The following is a 19,001-nucleotide window of genomic DNA, read 5'->3' as shown; positions in this document are numbered from 1 at the left end:
AGTAGACATAAGTATAAACTTTGGAAATCTCTAGGCATGGAGGAAAAGAATGAAAGATACAACCAGATGGCTAATATGGGAGGGGAAATGCCATGTTCCTCAGGGGTGACATGAATCATTCTACAGTTGCTACAACTCCTAGCAGACATAGTACTGCTACTATATGAAAATATTCAAGTCATGAGTTACCATTTCAACACCTTCCTCACCAAAAATATCCACCTCTGTCTATACAGGAATTTCCCCATGAGAATGCCTCTTCACTTTCACAGTGGATGTCAATAGAAAAAATAGTTTTTCTTTATAGAACTTTTACAGTCATTTAAAATTAAATATATTTAATCCATGAAGTGAGACACATATATTTAAAAAGTGCTCCCTTCGCAATACTTCAGAATGAGAATTAGGATGAATAATCAGTTTGCAACTCAGGGATTTCATGTAACTATTTCTATAAAATTGGAGACAGCTTGAGGAAAAGTCCTCAAAGTGATGTTTAGTTGGGAACAAAGTGTTGTCTGTTACCTCTGCCTTTCAGTTGCTTCAAAAGAAAAGCATTATGTACAAATTGAACTATTTGTTGTTTGGGTCAATGTGAGGATTGAACATTATGGAAGACAGCGCCAAGTACATTGTGGATACTCAATACATATTTTTCTCTACAAAAGAAAGAGAAAGGTTGCAAAAGACAAAAACAAGTGGAAACCTCTAAATGGTTTGCATTCAGGAAATCATGGGCTTGCTGCAGAGATGGCTCAAATGCAAGATAATCTTTTAATGATCTATTACATTTAACATTTATTAATGCCTTATTATGCATAAGGCATTGAGCTGTGTCTGGGGATTCAATGATAAGAGTGAAAACCATTCCCTGTCCTCAGCTTTCTCTGACTTAGGGGCCAAGTTTAGACTTAATAGATCATATGAACATTCTTGCTTTTTCTCCTGTTGCCTTTCTTCTCTTGGCCACCATCCTAAATGAGAGCCACTCACTGCCATGAATTGAATAAGGGCTCTTTGTGAGTTTAGGGAGTTTAAAAGTGGGAAAGGAGACTTTATTAGCTTCTCCTCCTTATTTCAGTTTCTACCTTTGATGTCAAGGGCCTCTCAAAATGAGCAATTATGTAGTATCTCAATGTCCTCACCAGAAGGGGATGGAGGAAGGATACTTATGCCCCAAACCTACTTGTCCAGAAGATTTGCTGACGGATATTCTTTAGAGCTTATGGAGACCTCAGGAAGGCTAGAAATGGGAATGGGATACTTTAGCCTTCCAAATCTTCATCCAGATTGTGGTAGTGGCGTGACATTTTCAAAGATGGCTTCCCAGAGCACACTTATTGCACAGAGAAAGTTACATCTATGATGTATTAGAGATTCTCCTTGCTTTTCAGGGGTTTCAAAGTGGAGCTTGGTGTGAAGATGACCTCTGCTATCAAATCTGGATTTTAGGATCTTTGAATGCAATGATTGGTTCAAGGGAATAAGAAAACAAGGTTGGATTGTTTTCCAATTTACTCAAGGTTGGCCAACAAAGGGGATGTGGAGGGTCTTATTTGTGATCCTTCAGTGTCACGGAGCTATTTGGACCCAACTAGACACATCTAACCAGCTATAATGGAGGAAATGAAAAAGCATTGTTTCAGGGATGAAATCAAAGGAAAGTATGAAGCAATTAAAATTATTTTTTTGTTTCTGTTGTTGTCCCCAGTTATCACCAGATTGCCAGATTATTGTGCAGGTAGTTTAAGGGTGGGGGCAGCACAAGTCAGGGGAGCTGCATAGAAAGGAAGGGCAAGAGCAGAGATACAGCTGGGATGGGACAACCAACTATACATGCAATCGTTGGGATGACTTAAAATTTCTGTCTGGACCGGTACAGAACAGTGGCAAGAGCACTGAACTGGTGATCATAGGATCTGAGTTTGAATGCTGGTTTTTGTATTTTGTCTGTGTGACCTTGAAGAATTCACTTAACTCCTGTGGGCCCCAGTTGCCTCCTTTGTAAAATAGAGGGGTCGGACTAGATGATCTCTAAGGTCCCTCTCATTCTGTTTTCATAAACCCATGACTATGATATAAAGCCGACGTGATATAAACCCATGACTGTTAGTATAAAGCTGAGGAAAACTATCAGGGATACTTTAGGTCTGCCCAAAGGGAAAGACTATAAGCGCATCTAACCCTTAACCTGTGATGGCAAAGTAACTGTGCCCTCCTGCTGTACTGAGGAATTGAGGGGAATGTAGATTATGCCTCCCCAATAGCTAGAGGAGACTTGCACCCTTTTCTGTACATGTGATGAAAATATTTTTCTACTTGATCCATTTCCTGGTTATTTGTGCTGCTTTGTTTTACTTAAATGCCTTTTCCTATTGGATTTATGTGTCTGTGTCATGCCTAGCAATAGCGTGACACCAGGTAGAGGTCTGGACCATGATTTGAATACCTATCATCTCAAAACAGCATGATAAAAATGGGTATTATTAAGAGGGATGGCACAGTGGATGGAGTGTTGGGCTTGAACCCAGGAAGCCTGACTTCAAATCCTAGCTGAGATCCCTAACTGGCTGTGTTGACCATGGGCAAATCCCTTAACCATTCTCAGCCTGTTTCACCATCTGTGAAATGATAATACTAACACCTATATCACAGAGTTGTTGTGAGAATCAGATGCATTAACATATGTAAAGCACTTTGCAAAGCTTACAACACAATATAATGCTAGCTATTGTTATAACACTAGCTACATGTAGGGTAGAGAACTTGAATGGAAAAATTGTACACTCCCCAGGTCCTTTAACACGCATTTCCTCCTAATTCTTTTTTTTTTTTTTTTTGGGCTAGGCAATGGGGTTAAGTGACTTGCCCAGGGTCACACAGCTAGTAAGTGTTATGTGTCTGAGGCTGGATTTGAAATCAGGTCCTCCTGAATCCAGGGCTGGTGCTCTATCCACTGCGCCACCTAGCTGCCCCCCTAATTCTTGATCCATAGGGTGAAGTTAGGGGAGATTAGTAGGAAAAATATTCATGGATGAGTTTTAAAACTATCATCCTGGGGTTCCATTAATTGATTTCAACATGGGATGCTTTCCCTGACATGGGACCTCCATCTGATTTTTCCCAGTGGTTAGTTGGCTTCTAATCACCTGTTCCTGTCTCTCAGTGGCCTCCCAAAGGCTCCCTACCATATCACCCAACAAGAAACTAATCATGAACTTCTTGTGTGCTGAACACAATTGCTTAGTGATGTCAAGAAGGGGCCATTTCACATTTACTAATGTACTGGATTGGAGGGGATGTTACCACCAGGTTAAAGTCTAAAAGTATTTGTAGACTTGCTATGTGAACACTATAAAAGCAGATGTTTCAGTATAATTTTACTGATGCCAGAAGCAAAATTCTGTTGCAAAAATTTTCTTTGAGAAAGAAGGTTCTTAAAGAAAAAAACTCTGTAAACTATCTTACATAGAGAATTTGTAAATTCAGCAATTCAGCAATTCAGTTCAATAAACATTTATTACCTCAAACCATTGCTACAAGTGACATGATATGTGACTTTCAAAATATCCTGAACAAACAGCTGCTATAGCTAGAAGCTTATGAGAAGGAAGTCTTTCCCCCACCCATTAAAGATAGGATAAACTGGGAAATCTAACTACCAAGTTGATGAAAGATGCCTACTGTCCAGACAATGATATGCTTTTGGATGGCCAACTCAGAACTCATCTATCAGATCACGTATTTTCGATCGATAAGGCAAATGGACAATAAACTGGATCCACAATTGAATAGGAGGAAAAGAGTGGGCTGAATTGTTTTGGGGAAATTGCATGGTGCTTTAAATGATGGCAATCTAGCTGAGGCAAAAGTCTATCTTTTTAAATCAGTATTCTGCTAATATAGTATCGTGGCCAGTTAGGAATTACTAGTCTCTGAAGAATTTAAGTTGAGGGTTATCTAAAGAGCAAAAGAGAAAATAAATGGCAGGTTTGAGTAGCCATGTTACCAACAAATAGGAGAAGTAGTGTTAATGATATTATCAGATATAGATCAGATTATCAGATTCATGAATGGAAAAAGAGTATGGCCTTGTCACTTAGGGAATGACTGATGGACTGACTGAATTCTCCATGGGATCCCTTTAAATATCCAATGTGTTTCCAGTTGACGGAGACACTTTCAGAAGCTGGAGGGTTGATCACTTTCTCCTCATTCCCTAACATTTGCTGGTAAATATTGTTTGATGGTTATTTGCTGCTTGTTACCACCATTCCACTAAAAACATTACAAAGGACCAGTAGGATTTATGTATCAATATTGGGTTTATTGAAGGATGTAGCACAGTTGCCTGGGTCCCAAGATGATGAAGGAGAGTTCTGGAGCATAATTCCGCTGTTTCTCGTGATCCTATGATGCCTCTTCATGTCTTATAAGATCCTGGATCTTTGGAAGACAGACAGGGGTAAGTCTCAGTCAAGCCTTGTTTCTCTTGATTATATGGAGAAAAAAGTCTTTTTCATGATGTTACTTTCCAGTAATGTTTTACCTTCAGTTTGGCCTTTATGGTCTTGGAAGGACTGATTAGTTAGGGTACATGTGACTCAGCTCACAGACAGCCATTCTGTACTTATATGTCTTTTAATCAATTTGGCCTTGGCACACATACCACGCTTTCAGTAGCCTTAGATACAACTCCTGTTCCATTCTACAACCCAACCTGCTGTAGTGGCTAAACAAGGCCCAGTACTTTCATTATTGCTATTATCTCCAGACACAATCAATCATGGATATAAAGACTATCTTTTATATAAATTCATTCATTTAATAAACATTTAATAAATATTTATTAAATAAACATTTAACAAACATAAATATGTGCCAGGCACTTGGGCAGCTAGATGGCACAGTAGGTAAGAGCCCTGGGCTCAAAGTCAGGAAGACTCATCTTCATGAGTTCAATCTAGCCTCAGATACTTACTAGCTGTGTGACCCTGGGCAAGTCACTTAACCCTGTTTGCTTCAGTTTCCTCATTTATAAAGTGAGCTGGAGAAGGAAATGGCAAACCAGTGCAATATCTCTGCCAAGAATACCCCAAATGGGGTCAGGAAGAATTGGACGTGACTGAAAGCAACTGAACGACAACATCAAATGTGCCAGGCATTGTGCTAAGCTCTTTGGATACAAATAGAGACAAAAGACAGTCCCTGCCCTCACGGGGGAGCTAACATGCAAACAAACATACACAAAGCGAGCTAGGTACAGGATAAATAGGAAATAATGAAAAGAAGGAAAACACTGGAATTGAGAGGGGTTGGAGAAAGCTTCTTGTAGAAGGGGGGATTGTGGTTGGTTGTTGCTCTTCATTCTTGAAGAGGACCACCTTCACTATGTTGGAGGCAAGGTACAGTGTGTCCGACCGGGGCTGATCAGACCAATAGGAACTTGGAAGGCTCCATCACAGGTCAGGCACAAATAGTCCTTAGGAACATTTGGAGTGGAGATGTCTCTACATTTACGCATCTCACATTTATTTTGAGTTTCTGCAATTCTGCTTTGCTCATACAGCACAATGCCTGCTTTAATGTGGGGGTGCCACGCTGGATGGTCCTTTGCCAGTGTCTCCCACATCTCACAATCGATACCGAAGTTCTGTAGAGAGACCTTGAGAGTGTCCTCGTATTGCTTCTTCTGACCTCCAAATGAGTGCCTGCCTTGTGTGAGTTCTTTGTAAAACAGTCCTTTAGCAAACATACATTTGGCATTCAAACAATGTGATCAGCCCATTGGAGTTTTGTTTTTCTTTAAATACTTGGCAATTTAGCTCAAGTTTAGCTCTGGTGTCTTATCCTGTCAGGTGATCTTCAGAATCTTCCTAAGACAATTCACATGGAAGTGGTTCAGTTTCCTGGCATGCGCTGGTAGACTATCCAGGTTTCACAGGCAAACAACAATCGTGTCAGCACAACAGCTCTGTAGATCTTCAGTTGGGTAGGCAGCCTGATACCTCTTCTCTCCCTCACTTTCCTTTGGAGCCTCCCAAATGCTGAACTAGCTCTGGTAATGTGTGCATCAACCTCCTCATCTATGTGTACATCCCTGGAAAGTATAGTGAATTTATCTACAGTATTTACAATTTCTCCATTTGCTGTAACCAGTGGTTCCATATATGGATGGCGTGGTGCTGGCTGATGGAGAACCTATATTTTCTTGGTGTTAATTGTTGGGCAGCTATAATTGTTGGCACAGTGGATAGAGTGCTGGGCCTGCAGTCCAGAAGACTCTTCTTCTGGAGTTCAGATCTGGCCTCAGACACTTGGTAGCTGTGTGACCCTGGGTAAGTCACTTAACCCTGTGTGCCTCAGTTTCCTCATTTGTAAAATGAATTGGAGAAAGAAATGGCAACTACTATAGAAGGTGAGATTTTAATTGGGACTTAAAGTCAGAAAAATCAGCAGTCAGGGGAGAAGGGCGAGTGTTCTAGGCATGAGGGACAGCCAGAGAAAATGCCTGGGGGTGAGAAATGGAGTGTTTTGTTTGTGGAATAGTCAGGTGTCCAGTGTCACTAGATAGGAGAGTATTTGTTGAAGAACAAAGTGTAAGAAGACTGGAAAGTGGGAGGGGTCCAGTTTATGAAGGGCTTTGAATGCCAAACAGAGCACTTTGTATTTGCTCCTGAGGGCAATAAGAAGCCACTAGTTATTGAGCATGAGTGTAATTTGGTTAGACCCGCATTTTATGAAAAATACTTTATTGACTGAATGGAAGGTGGACTAGAGTGGGGAGAGACTTGAGTCAGGCAGGCTCACCAGCAGATTGTTACAGTAATAAAGACGTGAAGTGATGAGGTTCTGCACCAGGATGGTCTCAGGGTCAGAAGAGAGAAGGGGGCTTATTCAAGAGATGTTGCAGAGATGAAATAGACAAGACTTGGCAACAGCTTGGATGGGAGGGCTTGGGAGAGAGTAAGGAATCCAGGGTGTGGGTGGGGGAGGTATGGGGGAAAGATAATGAGTTCTGTTATGGGTGTATATTTCAGAATCTACTGGACATCCAGTTTGAGGTGTCTGAAAGGCAGTTGGAGATGTGAGATTGGAGGTCAGCAAAGAGACTACCTGATGTATATTTGGCCACTGGAGCCAGATGGCTCCAGGGGTGAGAGTGAGACTGGTGACTTTGCACAGCCCTCCCTCATTTAAATCCAATTCACTTGCAAGTCATGACATCTCCTTCCTGACGCCATGGTCCTCTTCCAGAATGAAAGACAAACAACAACAACAGCACAGGATAAGAGAATCATTGTGTAGAGATGGTAATTAAATCTATGGGAGCTGATGAGATCACCAAGTGAAGTAGATTTTTGGGGGGGATTTCCATCAATAACTTTATAATGAGTTTAGTTACAAAGTCATGCCCTCTAGTGCCCTAGGCAAAGGAATGGGGGAAATTGGAGGGAGGGCCAGGGAGCAGGCATGGGAGAGGGCAGGAAAGGAGGAAGGGGAAGGTATAGGCATCTGCCTGTTGCCTGGTCAGTGGATGGTGTAGTGCATGTAGGCTACCTCCACATCTTCGACACTGTTGCCATTACAGCAGAGCTCTCGTGCCATTGCTTGTCCATGTCGGCCCACCTTTTGCTTTGGTACCCGGCTCACAGTCTCTGTCCTAGGCTGGTTCAGCTGCTCCTTGAGCTTAGCAGCTGGCATGAAGAAGGAGTAGAGCATGGACATACCCTGGGACAGTATTGTGATCCCTGGCTTGTGCTCTGTCTTGAAGTAGTCCAGAAATTGCTTGAGGGTTATCTCCTTAAGCCCCTGGACAGCAAAGTGATCCCAAAGTGCCCACTCATGGTCATACTACTTGTGACAGGGTGCTGCGATGAGCTCTGAGAAGCCAAAGAAGGGCAAGGCAATGTTGAGAAAGCTGTTCTTGTATGCCTCAAGTCACTGCTGGCCCTGCATCATCTTGTACAGCTCCAGACATACAAAGCCAACCATAGCTGTGGTGGTCGTGGTGATGGCTGGGATGATCTTCCCCGCAATCAGCTTGCTCTTGTGCCAGTTGGCAGGGTGAATGTTGTAGCTATTGCCCAGAGGTTGAAGACCACCATGATGAAATCCATATGGAAGTTGTCATCATCCTTCTCAAAACTGATTGAGGGAGAAGAGAAGAGTGACCAGGACAGAACCCTAAGGGACACCTGTGGTTAGAGAGTGTCATCTGGAAGGGAATCCACCAACAGAAATGGAGAAGGAATGGTCAAATAGGTAGGAGGAAAACCAGGAGAAAGTGATGTCCCAAACACATAGAAAGAAGAGAGTTCATTGAGTGCTGTACTTACGGTACAGGTTATCTAGATTTCGAGAAGTCATTTGATAAGATTTCAGATAAGATTAAAAGGTGTGGGCTAGGATGATAGTATAGTTAGGTAGGATCTAATTGAATAATCATATTTAATAAGTAGTCATTAGTGGTTAGATTAGTGGGTAGAAAAAAGGCTTCTGGTGCAGTACCTTATGGATATGTCATTCATTCTGTGTTAAACATTTACCAATGATTTATATAAAGGCACGTGTCACAAAGATGGGAGGCATAGTTAAAATGCTGAAAAGCAGTTAGGATTAGGATACAAGAAGGATCCAGATAGGCTAGAACACTGCATCAAATTGATTGAGATGAAGTATAAGAGAGATGAATTTAAGTATAAATATCTGGATTCACAAAATTAATTTTACTGCACATGCCATGGGGAAAGTGTAGCTAGACAGTAATTCATTTGAAAAAGACCTGGTGATTTTAGCAAGTTGAAAACTCAATAGGAATCATCAGTACAGTAGGCACCTCTCCCCCCAATCTAATGAAACTTTAGTTTTCATTAATAATATATATAATGTTCCAAATAAGAGAGATGATAGTCCCACTGTACTCTCCCTTGTGAGACCACATCTTGAGTCCTATGTTTCGTTCTGGGCATTAGTTAATAAGGACCTTCATAAGCTGGGCAATGTCTAAAGACCTTCAAGAGAAGACTTGATGACAACTTATTGGTGTTGTAGAAGGGGTTTTTGATTAGGTATGATTTGGATTTAAAGCCTTTGTGGTTCTTTCTGATTCTGAGATTCTGTAACTTCCTATACCTTAGTAGTAAGGCAGCCTAGCTCAATGCAATGATGTATTTTTGACAGCTCAAACTCTGGTATTCAATCTGAACCTTGGGTTAATAGAGTACAAGTGAAGTCAAACATTTGGCAATATGAACTGAATGTGTGCCAAACTGCCTTTATTCTCTAATTATTGGCTTTACAGATTAATTTAAAGTGTTGAATACCAGGTTTGAGTTTCACAGCAATCATTATGTATTATGTCATTATATATTATGTGATTATTATTGATCAGTTGAACCCCTGATCAATATAATGGATCTCCTCCCATCTCTTTTGTTTTTAATGTTATTTTATTTTTATTTTTTAATAAATTTTTTATTTTAAACTTAAATACAAAATGAGAAAGAAAAAAAATGTTGCCATGTACACAGCAGACCATAAGAGAGGATTCAATATAAAACAATACATTTTCATTTCAAGAAAACCTACGTAATAAATACTACACATTGTTTTCAAAGCTGTTCAGCTTTTCTTTGCTTCCTTGTTGGTTTTCTGTTGTTCTCTGCTGTATACTTTTTACTTTATTTTTTCCCCCTTCCTCCCCTCACCACCCTAAAGAAGGCTACAACTAACCATGGCGCTCTCTTTCTGTCTCTCTCTTTCTAACTAGCTAGCTAGATATAGATATACATACATACACACATATATACACATAGATATCTATAAACATTCACATATATACAGTCATACATATACATGTAAGACTGTACTATGCTTATTTCCTCCTATCATCTGTTTCTTTGAAGGTGGATTGCATCTTCCTTTGTAAGTCCAAATTTTTCCGTGTTTTTCTAAATCAACCAACTCATCGTTTCCTACACCATAGCAATATTCCTACCCAATCACACCATATCTGAGAGATTATCCATGAAAGTTCCCTCCCCCTCCAATTTTCTGCATTTCTTCTGTTCTTGGCTACATAGGTTTTATTTATACAAGAATATTTTAATTTAGAATAATTGAAATTATCCTTTTTAACACTTCAATAATGTCCTCACCTTATAATATAGTTTAAGCTCTGACACTGCTGAATCTACTTCCTTTAATCTTTTTTCTCTGGTTCCTTTGAAGTTTCTGACCTTTTGTTCTTCCAAATGATCTTTGTTACTATTTTTTCTAAATCAGTAAAATATTTTTAGCAATTTAATTGAGATGACTTTGAATAAATAGATTAATTAGGTAAAATTGTTATTTTAAAAATCAATATTGACTTTACCTACCCATGAACAATAAATATTACTTCAATTATTTAGATCTGAGTTTATTTGTATAAAAATATTTTATGTTTATGTTCATGTAATACTTGTTTTGGCAGGTATATTCTCAGCTCTTTTGATGAGATTATAGAGTGTGGGCTTTAGTAGGATATCACAATGAATTTTTTGACTGGGACTTTGTGACTAGGGGTCGATAATGAGCAAATTAGACTCAGGTAGAATGTATTCTTGTTAGAGAAACTTTCTCCTTCTGTGGTCTGTAAAAATAATGGAAATGGCCCCTCATCTTTTGGACACTTCTAAATTGTTGCAAACTCTCTCTTGTAGTAGTTTCATTAAAGGGGTAAAAATCAGAAGCACATGGTGATGGGAGACATACGCTTGCCCAGTCAAGCTTCACTCCGGAGGTTCTTGACTCTCAAATTCTCAGGTGCCTTTTGCCTTTCTGTTTCCTTTTCTGAGTATAAGTCAGTAACTAAGAAATGCCTAAGTATCTAGAAATAAGCCTAGAGGTAACTAGGTTATCTCATGGGTAATCTTGATTTTAAGAGCTTCTGCTTTCCAGATTTGGGCATTAGTTGACCAAAGGAAAGTTTCCTTAAAATCAAAGTTCTTGGACAAGAGGATTACTGCCAGGATTATCCCATGTCCTGGCTGGGCAGGTGATACCTTGGTAACCTACTGTGATAACTATGGTGAATTGTTTGGATAATGCAGTTTCTATGTGATGCAAAATATCTGTTAAGCAGTCTGATCAAGGGTCTTTGCCTTCTGGAAGATGGAATATAATGAATGTAATGGGCTATTGGGGCGTTTTGTGTTTCATATATATGGATGTATGCATTGCATATTCATGTGTGCACATATGTATATGTGTATACACAAACATACATATATACTATGTACATGCCTTTGAGTCCTTCACATCTTACATAGTTACTGTGGTAGAAGAAATGAACAGTTGTCCAATACACGATACCTGTATTGTACAATGCGCCTTTGTGGGAGGGAATCCTATTTTGGAGGACTCTTTAGAATAATTAGACTTAAACTTAGTTTAAGAGATTCCAGAGTTTATTTTTATTCTGCAGGTGAGCCAGAGAGAGAAGCTGAAATCTGGGCTCAGCCCCTCTGAAAGTGAACCTGAGTCTGTCTGAACCTGGTGCCCTTTAGGAGGCTTTGGGCTTTGGGAACATGAAGTATTTTGTAGGCAACAACACGAACTCATAGAATCTTAGCACTGGAAGACATCTCAGGGGCCATCTAGTCCAACCTGTATTAAAAAAAAAAAAGAATTCTCTTAATAACATACCAAATAAGTGGTCACTGGACACATAGTCATTCCAGCCTTTGCTTGAAAGCCTTAAGTAATGGTGAACCTACCACTTGTAGGACTTTTTGTGTCATGGAACCCTTGGGCAGTCTGGTGAAGGTGATAGACCCCTATTCAGAATAATGTTTTTAATGCATAAAACAAAATGTGTAGGATTATAAAGAAAACTAGTTATACTGAAATATAGTTGTCCAAGGATTAAAAAAAAAAACAAATCAGCCAACTTTATGGTTTCCAGGTTAAAACCCCTTGCTTTAGAAGCAGTCTATTTCAGAGGTGTCAAAATATGTGACCCATGTGGGCTGCATGCACATTCCAGGAGTGCTGTGGAACCAGATCAAAACATAATTAGGAAATCTTTAACAAAATAAACAAAAATACAATACAACATAGATAATCTTAATGTGTGGTTTTCTAAGTCAAGATAGAGCTATCAGGGAATCCATTTTTATTTGAGTTTGACACCACTGGTCTACTCTCCTTTTAGATAGCTCTAATTATTAGGAAATTTTTACATTCATTAAACCTGAATCTGCCTTTTTACAGCTTTCACCCCATTGCTCTTACTTCTGATCTTAGAGCAAAACAGAACAAGTTGATTCCCTTTTCCATGTTGTAACACATGGAATACTTGAAGACAACTCTCTTGTCTTCCTTTCCTCTAGCTCATATGGGCAGTTTTGTTTTCTCTTGTCCAGCACCAACATGCCCAGTTCTTCCACTAATCCTCATATTGTATGAACTCAGGCCCTTTCTGATGGCCCTCCTCCAGATAATCTCCAGGATACATCAATGTCCTCAGGCATGTTGTGAGGCTCAAATGAGGTAAGGCACTTTATAATCCTTAAAGCCTATATAAATGCTGGTTATTATTATTATTATTATTATTTTCCTAGTCTGGTGATAACTTCATTCCCTGAGTCTTCTGCTGAGCTTATGCCATGTTTATAGAACAATACAGAGCTATCCTTGTCAATGTTTAACAACTGGTTTCTGATGTATATGTGTGTGTGTATGTGTGTGTGTGTGTGTGTGTGTGTGTGTGTGTAATGTATGCACACATACTTTTAAGTTTAATATGCATTATTAATGCATTCTTAGGTCTAGATAATAAATAACACAATAAACCCCTCTTTTGTAGCAATTGATTTCTGATGCATAAATGCTCACATTTTTAACCATTCTTGTAAGTTAAAACTGACTCTAGCACATCCCTGAACATCCTTCCTAAAATGAGATGCCCATTTATCTTGGGTGAGCTATTATCATGTGAATTTAAAGAAATCAGTCCAGGGAGCTGCTAACCAGTTTCCTGATGATTTAAGAAAAAAGGTTTATTTAGCAGACTATTTCTAGCTTGTGTTTGCTCTCCTGCCTGTGTAGAGGATGGGGTGTGCTGGCAGACTGATTTTCTTCTGGCTTTAGTGTAGCTTTTAATAATGGTTTAGCTGAATGGATATGGACAAAGTCTTCAAAAAGTACATGGTGAAATGTGATGTGTTAGAACAATGATGTAAATCTTACTAAGGGGCTTAAATAGCTTTTGCTTCTCAAGGATGGGGTATGCAGCAGGTCAAATGCTGATCAGTGCTGAAGCTTTCTTTGCCTGGCGTCTGGCTCTGGGGGAACCATCACGCTAGCTATCAGCCACTGAAACAGAGGACTCAGAGTAGATTTTCCTGTGGATAGTGTTCGGACAGAATATGCTATAAGATTATAGGATTTATTGCTGGAATGAATCCTAGGGATCATCTTGTCAAACTCCCATTTAGCAGATGAGGCGATTGAGGTCCAGACCAAATCGCTTGCTTAAGGTTACCTGAATAATTAGTGGCAGAGCTAAAATTAGAGATCAGTTCCTTGGGATTCCCCGTACTCCCAGTTGCCTCACTGCCAAAAATTTCCCATGTTTTAAGCACAGCTTGATTCTGATGTTACAATCCTACTTTCCTTCAGTTAATGGCTAGCATTGTGAGAACCATAATCTATAAAATGGCTAGCATTGTGAGAACCATAATCTATAAAATCATGTATTACAGGATTGTAACAATACATTTATAGAATGATTTGCAAAGAATTCTCCTAACAAGAGCCTAAGGGAAATAAATATTGTGATCTCTGTTTGGAGCTGGTAAGTTTCAGAGCTGGAGTTTGAAGCCAGCTCTTTTGACTCTAAGGCCAGCACTCATCCCATTATGTCACACTGCCTTCCTCTGCACACTGCATCCTCTACTACATAGACATGTTATTTGTGAATTCCATTGAGGTTTGAAGTTCTTCAAGGATAAGAGTTTTGTCTGCCCTTTGTTTTGGACCACCTTTTTGCCTAAAATAGTGCTGTACAGGTACCGGGTGCTTTCTAACTACTCTTTTTGAGTGACAATCTTAAAAAGCCCTTTTATCTCTCCACAGGATGGAGAGGCACAGGGCATGTGTTTTTAGAAGCAAGCATCCACTTCAATTTCATTCAAGAAACTTTTCTTAAATATATATTGTGTGTAGGGTACTGCATGAGGCACTATGTATTTGTTGTTCAGTTGTTTCAGTCTTGTCTGACTCTTCGTGACTCCATTTGGGGTTTTCTTAGCAAGGATACTAGAGTGGTTTGCCATTTCCTCCTCTAGCTTATTTCACAGATGAGGAAACGAAGCAAACAGGGTTAAGTGACTTGCCCAGGGTCACATAGCTAGTCAGTGTCTGAGGCTGCATTTGAACTCATGAAGATGAGTCTTCCTAATTCCAGGCCCAACACTCTTTCTACTGAATGAAAAAAAAAACCCAGCAAAACAAATCAGGACAATATTTGTTCTCAAGGAGCTTACAATGAGGGAATAAGACATGTGTACAAGTTTGTCTGCTGAATGGTAAAATGTAGTAAAGGCAGAGAAATCCAGGTGATGTGCTGGAAGAAATCTGAAAATATGGAGGTAACTTTGAATTTGGGGATGATTAGAGAAGGCTTCGCAGAGGAGTTTGCAACTGAGTGGGTCCTTGAAGGAAGAGAAGGCCATTTAAAGAGAGGCAGTCATTTATTTTTAAGAGTTTTTTTAATGTCTTTTTTTAAACATCATCTCTATTCCCCAATATATTCTGCCTTCATCTCCCTTTCAGAGAGCCATCCCTTATAATGAAGAATTAAAATGAGAAAAGCAATTCAGTAAAATTAATCATCATATCAAAGGTCTGGCATATGTAGTGCTCCACACCCAGTGAGTTCCCTCACTTCTGCAAATAAGTTAGGGGAGATGGATAGGCATTTCTTTACATGAGTTTTGCAGCCATCCCTAAGGTACATTTAACCAGGGTGGTTATCTCAGGTCCCATGTTTTGGGGGGGTTGCAGGATCCTGCCTACATCATCATCATCATCATCATCATCATCATCATCATCATCATCACCATCATCATGGTTACTATCACTGTCATCATCATAATCATATCTAGAATTTATGTAGCACTTTAAGGTTTGCAAAATACTTTAGTTAGTCAATCAGTCAATAAACACTTTTTAAGCACCTACTATGTGCCAGGCACTGTGCTAAATGTTAGAGATACAAAGAAAGGTAAATGACAGTCCCTGCCTTCAAGGAGCTCACAGTCTAATGGGAGGCACAACATGCAAACAACAATGTACAAACAAACTATATACAAGACAAATTAGAAGTAATTAATGGAGAGATGGCACTAGAATTAAAAGGGACCAGGAAAGGCTTCCTATAGAAAGTGGGATTTTAGCTGAAACTTGAAGGGAGCCAGGGGAGATAGGTGGTGGAGATAAGGAGGGAGGGAGGGAGGGAGCGCAGCCAGTGAAAATGTTGTGAGCAGTAGCAAACAGGCTTTGCATAATATTATTTCATTTGATCCTCATAATAACCCTGTGAGGTAGGTGCTATTATTATCCCCATTTTACAGACAAGGAAACTAAAACACAGAGAGACTGACTTGTCCAGTATTACATAGCTAGGAAGTGTCTGAAACATGATTTGAACTAAGGTCTTCCTGAATCAAAGTCCCACAGTCTATCTACATTATAATATACCTTGGGTCAATGGGAAGGGAATTTCTCATCTATTACCATGACAAAATCAATATGGAGGGCCAACCCAGTGGCCTGTTCAAAGTCTGTTCAAAGACCAGCCTAAGCATATTCACAGTTCTAATACAAGATGGAAGAGAAATTAATATATACCATGAAAAGCATCTGAGTGTTCTAATGGACTAGAAATTCAATATGAGTCAACAATGTGACATGGCAGACAAAAAAGACAATGTGATTTTAGGTGCCATTAAAAATGGCAGAATCATTGATTCTCAAAGTTGGAAAGGAACACAGGGGCCAGTTAGTCTAACCCATACCTGAGGAGGGTACTGCATAGGATCTATGAACTAAGGAAGTGATAGTCCCATTGGCCTCTCCTCCATTGTAACTCATCACCAGGTTGGCTATAGGCTGATGAATTTTTAGTCACAATAATTCCTGAAGAATATCTATTGTTTTGATCCATGTCAGTAGGAAGGAATACCTACTTTGAAGGAATTACAGATACTTAAAGTCTAGAGCCCCATGTGGTTTAACTTGAACTTGTATATGTGACTCCAGGTTCTTCCTGCATCATCCTAGTGCAGGGGCCTGATCTTTCTCTAGATAAAGGACTATCTAAGAGCATTAGCTGGGCATCTGGGTGGTGCAGTGGATAGAGTGATGGGCCTGGAGTAGGATGACTCACCTCCTTGAGTTCAAATTTGGCCTCAGACACTTATCAGCTGTGAGACCCTGGGCATGTCACTTAACCCTGTTTGCCTCAGTTTCCTCATCTGTAAAATGAGCTGGAGAAGGAAATGGCAAACCACTCCAGTATCCTTGCCAAGAAAACCCCAAATAGGGTCACAAAGAGTTGGACACAACTTGACATGACTGAATGAGAGCATTAAAGATTTGGTCCCATCATCAGCTTTTTATGTCTTTTGGATCTGGAATCCTAACTGACTTTTGCCCATCTTTCTCTTTCTTTTGGAAAAAAGGTGTTAATGGCTCCCAGTGCTTTCAGAGATTTAAAGAATACTCTGAGTTCTTTGGAAGTCAAATAGAGGGCAGTTTCTGAACAAGAATGTCCTCTGTAATATATAAGTGATCGATAAGTTTGACCTAGGTTTGGAGACCTCAGATGGGCGGGGGGGGGTCCCAGGTTTTCTGAAGCTGCCCTTTACATTTTTGGATAGTTCTAATGTTGAAGAAGTGATTCGTGATCCTGATATAATTTAATGATTATCCCATGATAGGGGGATTAGACTTTTTCTCTTACTTCCAGAGGGCAGAATAAGGAGTAAAGGAAGCAGCTTCCAAAAATGTGGTGTCCAGAACTGAACATGGCGCTCTAGGCGTTTTGTGGCTAGGGCCAAGTACAATGGGATGATCTTCTCCCTAGGTCTTGGATACCAGGCAGCGCCCTCCTCATGTACAGGTTTGACTAGCTGGCCATTGAGTTTCTTTCCAACTTTGAGAATTGGTGATTTTGTTATTTGTAACCTAATTTGTTATTTGTAACCTTATCGGGATGCTATGTTACACTGTTAACTCATGTTGAATGAGTCACTAAAACATGCAGATATTTTTCAGATAAATAGCTATCCAGCCATGACTCTTCCATTGAGGAGGTTAGATGAGATACAGTGGATTGAGCGTTGGATTTGACTGACTTCAAATCCTGCTTCAGACATGTATTATCTGTGTGACCTTGGGCAAACCATTTAACTTCTCTGAGCTTCATTTTTCTTTTCTGTAAAATGGGGATAATAATAGTGCCTTTCTCGCAGGGTTGTTATGTGGGTCATGTATACACACACGCACAGATATAAAGCACTTCACAAATCTTAAAATGTGATATAAATGCTAGCTATTATTATCTTGTAATATGAAAGATACTTTTTTAATGTAAGTGTAATCCTTTACATTTATTTCTATAAAATTTCATCTTATTCGTTTGATCCACCATTTTAGTCTGTCTAGATATTTTTGAATCCTGACTCTGTTGTCCCACATTTTAGCTCTCCTTGCCAAGATTATGTCATGGGTGAATTTGATGAGCCTGCTATCTATGCCTTTATTCGAGTCATTTAAACTTTCTTTTTTTAATTTAAACTTTCTTAGCCTTAGTTTTCTCAGTTGTAAAATGAGGAAGTTGGACTACAAATCATCCAAGGTCCCTTCTAGTTCCAAATCTATAATCCTGTGAAAACTTAAGACAAGACATGAATACATCACTATCATGCAAGATGTTCATGGAGTGAGGGGCCTTCGGCTATTGGTGTTAGCATAGACTAGTGATAGAATTTGCTTTCCTGGACAGTAATAGCCCAGTAATCTACCTGCTGTCTACCATATCTACTCTCTGGGTGCAGCTGTTCACCCAGCTCCCTCTCCACTTAGATAAACTGTCATCCAGTTCATATCCATCTTCTCCAGAAGAATAGTGTGAAGACAGCTGTTCTAAGCCTTCTTGTCCTTCCTCAAGCCTTGCACAGCACTCAGCATCTTTTAACTTTCCCTGCTGAGGACTTTTCCACATCCTTCACTCAAAAAAATCCAGGTCATTGCCTGAGAGATCCCTCTTCTCTCCTTCTCTTCATATCCTGTCACTCAGACATCCGCCCTTAGTATCTCCTCCTTCACTCTGGCTTGGATGAAGAGGTAGGTCTTCTTGGAAAGGCCAACACTTCCATGTTCACCTTTGAACCCAGACCATCTCATCAGATTGCCCTCATTAGCATCTTTACTGTTTCTTTTATCTTCAATATTTCCCTATTGGCTCCTTCCTTGCTGTCTACAAATATACCCTGTTCTCCTCTTTCTTTAAACAGTACCCCCACTTGACCTCACCATCTCTTTAAGCTTGGTTTTTCTCTTTTTTGTTCTTCTGTCTCAGCATTTGTTTTAGTTCTACCTGAGCTATGCTACTCCCCAAACAAGCCACTGCTTCATTGACGCTTCTTTATGCCCTTTCTTTTTGTCAATTCTCATATTCGTTTTCTTGACTCTTCCATCAGGGATGATATTTCTAGTCTTATGAATGCCAGATCTTCCTTTATATCTCTTTTTATGATTCTGACCAACTCTGGAGGTTCCTGACATATGTACATTCTCTCTTCTAAAGACAGTGTTGCTGAAGTCTTGTTCTGTCCTTTTGGAGATTTCTCCTATAGTATTTTTTCATTGTCTCTTTTGCTTATGCAGTTCTTTGACTTTTCTGTTTTCCCTGAAAGGTTTTTTCTTTTCTCTCCCCTTTCTTCTTC

The 19,001-nt window shown here is 39.7% G+C and overlaps 1 pseudogene; it reads right to left on the bottom strand.

The window, feature by feature from the left end:
* Nucleotides 1-7,530: 7,530 nt before the first annotated feature.
* Nucleotides 7,531-18,277, bottom strand: LOC114024865 (annotated as a pseudogene).
* Nucleotides 18,278-19,001: the final 724 nt, after the last annotated feature.

This window comes from Vombatus ursinus, unplaced genomic scaffold (assembly GCF_900497805.2).
Source record: "Vombatus ursinus unplaced genomic scaffold, bare-nosed wombat genome assembly UNPS02014825.1, whole genome shotgun sequence".
Classification (NCBI taxonomy): Eukaryota; Metazoa; Chordata; class Mammalia; order Diprotodontia; family Vombatidae; genus Vombatus; species Vombatus ursinus.
Note: the sequence above shows the minus strand (reverse complement) of the source record. Positions and strands in the feature narration are given on the sequence as shown.